The following is a 6,850-nucleotide window of genomic DNA, read 5'->3' as shown; positions in this document are numbered from 1 at the left end:
GAACTCGACAACTTATGATAACCATCTTTGTACACTATATGTAACTCCTTTTTTGTAACAAAGTTCAAATAAAACAAATATATATGTGTACGTACAAAAGAATGGGGGTGGTAGGAGAAGATAATATTAGTGTTCAGTGAGAAACCACAAGGTCTTCTCTGAATACTTTTTTTCTTCTCCGAGGCTATGGGTCCCTACATTGGCACCAGAGGTGGTACCCTCACAAACTTTAAAATACATATATATATATATATATATATATATATATATATATATATATATATATATATATATATATATATATATATATATATATATATATATATATATATATATATATATATATATATATATATATATATATATATATGAAAACCTGAATGTTTCGTTAGATGTTAAACTGACAGGTATACTATAGCCTGCAGAGAGGTAACATGAACAACTGCTAGTTACTGTAATAGTTACTATAATACTTAAATCATCCTCTTTAGGACACTGAAGCCGTGGATTCGGCTTCTGTGTCCTAAATACGATATTCAGTATTGCCGAAACATAGGCAATATTCTTGGTAAATAAGCAGAATAAAACATTTTTCATGTAAATGCTAACATTGCAAACAAATTATGATATAGACATTTTACTACTACGAAGAACACTAAGTAACATGAAGTAATATGTTAAATGGCTAAGCTCTTACCGCTGAAATTGACAGAGGATAGATCGACAAGCAGTCAAGGAGCGATCTCGCAGATGACTGAGATATTGGGGTAAGAAAGCTCCTTATATTAGGGTGGTGGACCACGCACTAGCTTGTGATTGGTCATCGTCATGTGATGAAAGGTTATGTATTGTCCACTGATTGGCTGCTTGTTGGGAGGAGGTGTGTCTCTACAGTCTCCCAGAACCAGACGAAATATTCCTTGCTGTATTAACGACACACACACACAGACACACACACACATAGACACACACACACATAGACACACACACACACACACACCTCTCTGGTCAATTAATCAGGTGTACAGATTGAGGTAAAATTTTATCAAATTCTTGTTCAGGATATCAAATATATTTAAAAATCTCACAGTGGCTCATTTAGGTAGAGGTAACGCTTAAGGGAACTCGTGACACACGCACGCACGCACGCACGCCCGCCCACGTACGTATGCAGGCACACACGCGCGCACACGCTAAAACACACACACACACACACACACACACACACACACACACACACACACACACACACACACACACACACACACACGCAAACACACGCACACACACACACACACACGCAAACACACACGCACACACACACACACACACGCAAACACACACGCACACACACACACAAACGTTCAGTCAGGGGAAAAAGTGTTAACACTTGGGAACAGGGGATAGGACCTTACTATACCCCACCCCCCTCTTATCCCCCCATCTGACCTGACCTGACCTGGTCGCCATCTCCGCCCCCCCCCCACCCCCAGTCCCCCTTATCTCCCCATACACACACTCTTCCCCTCCCCACTCTTTCTCCCTCTCTCCCTCTCCCACTCCCTCTCTCCCACTCTCTCTCTCTCCACTCTCTATCTCTCTCCCACTCTCTCTCTCTCTCCTGCTCTCTCTCTCTCTCTCTCTCTCTCTCTCTCTCTCTCTCTCTCTCTCTCTCTCTCTCTCTCTCTCTCTCTCTCTCTCTCTCTCTCTCTCTCTCTCTCTCTCTCTCTCTCTCTCTCTCTCTCTCTCCTCTCTCTCTCTCTCTCTCTCTCTCTCTCTCTCTCTCTCTCTCTCTCTCTCTCTCTCTCTCTCTCTCTCTCTCTCTCTCTCTCTCTCTCTCTCTCTCTCTCTCTCTCTCTCTCTCTCTCTCTCTCTCTCTCTCTCTCTCTCTCTCTCCTGCTCTCTCTCTCTCTCTCTCTCTCTCTCTCTCTCTCTCTCTCTCTCTCTCTCTCTCTCTCTCTCTCTCTCTCTCTCTCTCTCTCTCTCTCTCTCTCTCTCTCTCTCTCTCTCTCTCTCTCTCTCTCTCTCTCTCTCTCTCTCTCTCTCTCTCTCTCTCTCTCTCTCTCTCTCTCTCTCTCTCTCTCTCTCTCTCTCTCTCTCTCTCTCTCTCCTCTCTCTCTCTCTCTCTCTCTCCTCTCTCTCTCTCTCTCTCTCTCTCTCTCTCTCTCTCTCTCTCTCTCTCTCTCTCTCTCTCTCTCTCTCTCTCTCTCTCTCTCTCTCTCTCTCTCTCTCTCTCTCTCTCTCTCTCTCTCTCTCTCTCTCTCTCTCTCTCTCTCTCTCTCTCTCTCTCTCTCTCTCTCTCTCTCTCTCTCTCTCTCTCTCTCTCTCTCTCTCTCTCTCTCTCTCTCCTCTCTCTCTCTCTCTCTCTCTCTCTCTCTCTCTCTCTCTCTCTCTCTCTCTCTCTCTCTCTCTCTCTCTCTCTCTCTCTCTCTCTCTCTCTCTCTCTCTCTCTCTCTCTCTCTCTCTCTCTCTCTCTCTCTCTCTCTCTCTCTCTCTCTCTCTCTCTCTCTCTCTCTCTCTCTCTCTCTCTCTCTCTCTCTCTCTCTCTCTCTCTCTCTCTCTCTCTCTCTCTCTCTCTCTCTCTCTCTCTCTCTCTCTCTCTCTCTCTCTCTCTCTCTCTCTCTCTCTCTCTCTCTCTCTCTCTCTCTCTCTCTCTCTCTCTCTCTCTCTCTCTCTCTCTCTCTCTCTCTCTCTCTCTCTCTCTCTCTCTCTCTCTCTCTGTCTCTCTCTCTCCTCTCTCTCTCTCTCTCTCTCTCTCTCTCTCTCTCTCTCTCTCTCTCTCTCTCTCTCTCTCTCTCTCTCTCTCTCTCTCTCTCTCTCTCTCTCTCTCTCTCTCTCTCTCTCTCTCTCTCTCTCTCTCTCTCTCTCTCTCTCTCTCTCTCTCTCTCTCTCTCTCTCTCTCTCTCTCTCTCTCTCTCTCTCTCTCTCTCTCTCTCTCTCTCTCTCTCTCTCTCTCTCTCTCTCTCTCTCTCTCTCTCTCTCTCTCTCTCTCTCTCTCTCTCTCTCTCTCTCTCTCTCTCTCTCTCTCTCTCTCTCTCTCTCTCTCTCTCTCTCTCTCTCTCTCTCTCTCTCTCTCTCTCTCTCTCTCTCTCTCTCTCTCTCTCTCTCTCTCTCTCTCTCTCTCTCTCTCTCTCTCTCTCTCTCTCTCTCTCTGTCTCTCTCTCTCTCTCTCTCTCTCTCTCTCTCTCTCTCTCTCTCTCTCTCTCTCTCTCTCTCTCTCTCTCTCTCTCTCTCTCTCTCTCTCTCTCTCTCTCTCTCTCTCTCTCTCTCTCTCTCTCTCTCTCTCTCTCTCTCTCTCTCTCTCTCTCTCTCTCTCTCTCTCTCTCTCTGTCTCTCTCTCTCTCTCTCTCTCTCTCTCTCTCTCTCTCTCTCTCTCTGTCTCTCTCTCTCCTCTCTCTCTCTCTCTCTCTCTCTCTCTCTCTCTCTCTCTCTCTCTCTCTCTCTCTCTCTCTCTCTCTCTCTCTCTCTCTCTCTCTCTCTCTCTCTCTCTCTCTCTCTCTCTCTCTCTCTCTCTCTCTCTCTCTCTCTCTCTCTCTCTCTCTCTCTCTCTCTCTCTCTCTCTCTCTCTCTCTCTCTCTCTCTCTCTCTCTCTCTCTCTCTCTCTCTCTCTCTCTCTCTCTTCTCTCTCTCTCTTCTCTCTCTCTCTCTCTCTCTCTCTCTCTCTCTCTCTCTCTCTCTCTCTTCTCTCTCTCTCTCTCTCTCTCTCTCTCTCTCTGTCTCCCCCTCCCTGCCTCCCTCCCCCCATCCCGCTCTGCCCTCCTGACAAATCCTATCATGGCACAACTAAAGGTACAGGGGCATGCATGACAGCCAGAGGTACTAGGGGAGCAGGGAAGAGTCAAGGTGACGAAATGAAGGAAATATTCGCCCAGTTTCTGGAGGACTTCAAGAGTGAGATGCAAGAAATGATGCAGGAAATGAAGAACAAAATAAGTAACCTGAAAAGAGCGCTGACAGCAGCAAAGGAGGAGATTACAGCCATCAAAGAGAATGGTATCGAGGCTGAGACTCAGAAAATCATCCAGGGAGAAGGTGGTAATAGTTTTTTGGATGAGAATGCCACAATAAAAGCAACATTTGCAGAAATACTAAAAGAAATAACTCTGAAGTAATGACTGCAGTGATGGAGGTGGCCATGAAAGCAGCCACCTCACAGGAGGCAGCACTCTCCACTAGCCAACTGCTGGAAAGGAACAGATCAGTGGTTGCCGTGGGTATTAAAGAGCAGGAAGGCTCTAATTGGACAGAGTGGAATGACAAGGACAAAGCAGCAGTGAATAAAGTACTAAAGGCACTAGACATGGAAGGGGCTGAGCATAGCATTGAGAAGGTTTTCAGGCTAGGTTAGTACAACAAAGACCGAGACCAAGTGATAAAGATAGTGTTTGCAAACGAGAGCACAAAGGAGAAGATTCTATCAAGGAAGAACTCCCTGAAATACGTGGGAAAATTCAAAAATGTATTCTTCCAGAGAGACATGACAAGGGAGGAGAGAGCCGTGGTGGCAGAAGCAAGGAAGAGGCGCACGGCGAGAGGGAAAAACCAGGAAGTCACAGCTCTCAACACAACACCCCCAGAGGGGGGAACCCACAACCAGCTACCCAGCAACCCCAGAGGGGTGGACAACCTCGCCACCCTCCTCTGCATAGAAAACCCCCCTACCCCAAACCCTCCCTGCCCCCACTCAAATGTTCAGCCAAATCTCCCTCCCCCCACATCCTATCCCCACGCTTCTACCCCCTCCCCTCCTCCCGCCGAGTCCTCCCTCCCTCCCCCCCTTTCCTTCCTGTCCTCCCTCCCCTTTCACCCCATACCCTCCCTGTCCCTCCCCCTTCACTGGATCTCCCGCCCCTCATCCCAGTATCCTCTGAGACCCTGTTATCCACCTCACAGGTCCTCACACCCATGGAACAGCTTCCCCCACCAGCAGAACACTCACCATGAAGTTGACAGAGAAGTCAAGGAGCGGGGGATCTTTCTTCTGTCCCCTTCTCAAATCGCCTCACAAGGAGGCGATTTGAGAAGGGACAGAAGAAAGTGAGCCTCAAAGCAATGTACACTAACATAGATGGAATTACAAATAAAGCAAATGAGCTTGGAGAACGGGTACTAGAGGAAAACCCAGACATAATAGCCCTCACAGAAACAAAGCTAACGAAAACGTTAACAAATGCAGTGTTCCCACAGGACTAGTATGTTATGAGGAAAGAGAGGGAAGGAAGAGGTGGGTGTGGTGTAGCTCTGCTGGTAAGGATAGGTTGGGATTTTGAGGAGATGGTTATTCAGGGCTGTGAAGGTTTCAGTGACTAAATAACAGGTACCATAACAAATGGAGGGGAAAAAATTATAGTCGTAGTCATATATAATCCACCACCAAATGACAGAAGACCTAGACAGGAATATGATAGAAACAACATGGCCACCATTAACATAATAGAAAGTGCAGCTTCTGTTGCTAGCAGGAATGGATCGGGACTACTAATTATTGGAGACTTCAACCATGGGAAGATAGATTGGGGGAACAGAGACCCGCATGGAGGAGCAGAAATATGGAGAGCTAAGCTGGCAACAAGAAACTTTCTAAGTCTGCACATCAAAGAACCAACAAGAATGAGAGGTGAAGATGAACCAGCAATGCTTGATTTGATATTTACCCTAAATGAGTGGAATATAAGGGAAGTTAAGATGAAAGCGCCCTTGGGAATGACTGACCACAGTGTATTGAACTTTGAGTACCTGGTAGAGCTAGGACTTATCTCCCCCAAAAAAGAACTAGGAATCAAAAGGCTGGCATACCGAAAGGGGAATTATGAACAGATGAGAAGTTTCCTAAGTGGTTTCCTAGTCCCAAGGTTTCCTAACCTTGGGACACAGACCTCAGAGATAAGTCTGTACAGATTATGATGGACTATGTTACCCAAAAGTGTCAGGAGGCAGTAAACAGGTTCATCCCGGCCCAAAGGGAAAAATCAGAGAAGCAACAGAAGAATAAATGGTATAATAGGGCATGTATGGCGAAGAAACTGAACAAAAGGGCGTGGAGGAACTTCCGGAATAACAGAACACCAGAAAGCAAAGAGAGATACCAAAGAACCAGGAATGAGTACGTCAGGGTGAGAAGAGAAGCAGAGAAAAGTTTTGAAAATGATATAGCAGACAAAGCCAAGACCGAACCAAAGCTACTCCACAGTCACATCAGAAGGAAAACAACAGTGAAAGAACAGGTATTGAAACTTAGAACAGGCGAGGACAGGTATACAGAGAATGACAGAGAGGTGTATGAAGAACTCAACAAGAGGTTCCAGGAGATCTTCACAATAGAACAAGGTGAGGTCACTGTGCTAGAAGAAAGGGAGGTAAACAAGGCGGCCTTGGAAGAGTTCGAAATTACGAGAGAGGAGGTCAAGAGACACCTGCTGGATCTGGATGTTAGAAAGGCTGTTGGTCCAGATGTGATCTCACCATGGATACTGAAAGAGTGTGCAGAGGCACTTTGCTTGCCACTCTCCATAGTGTATAGTAACTTACTGGAGACGGGAGACCTACCAGAAATATGCAAGACGGCGAATGTTGTCCCAACATACAAAAAAGGCGACAGGCAAGAGGCACTGAACTACAGGCCAGTGTCCTTAACTTGTATACCATGCAAGGTGATGGAGAAGATTGTGAGAAAAAACCTAGTAACACATCTGGAGAGAAGAGACTTCGTGACAACTCTTCAACATGGGTTCAGGGAGGGTAAATCTTGCCTTACAGGCTTGATAGAATTCTATGATCAGGTGACAAAGATTAAACAGAAACAGGCAGAAACAGGCAGGAGTAACTGGTAGGGCGCTCCAGTGAATAAGGG

This window comes from Procambarus clarkii, chromosome 34 (genome assembly GCF_040958095.1).
Source record: "Procambarus clarkii isolate CNS0578487 chromosome 34, FALCON_Pclarkii_2.0, whole genome shotgun sequence".
Lineage (NCBI taxonomy): Eukaryota > Metazoa > Arthropoda > Malacostraca > Decapoda > Cambaridae > Procambarus > Procambarus clarkii.
The sequence above is the reverse complement of the archived record's forward strand: the minus strand, read 5'-3'. Positions refer to the sequence as shown.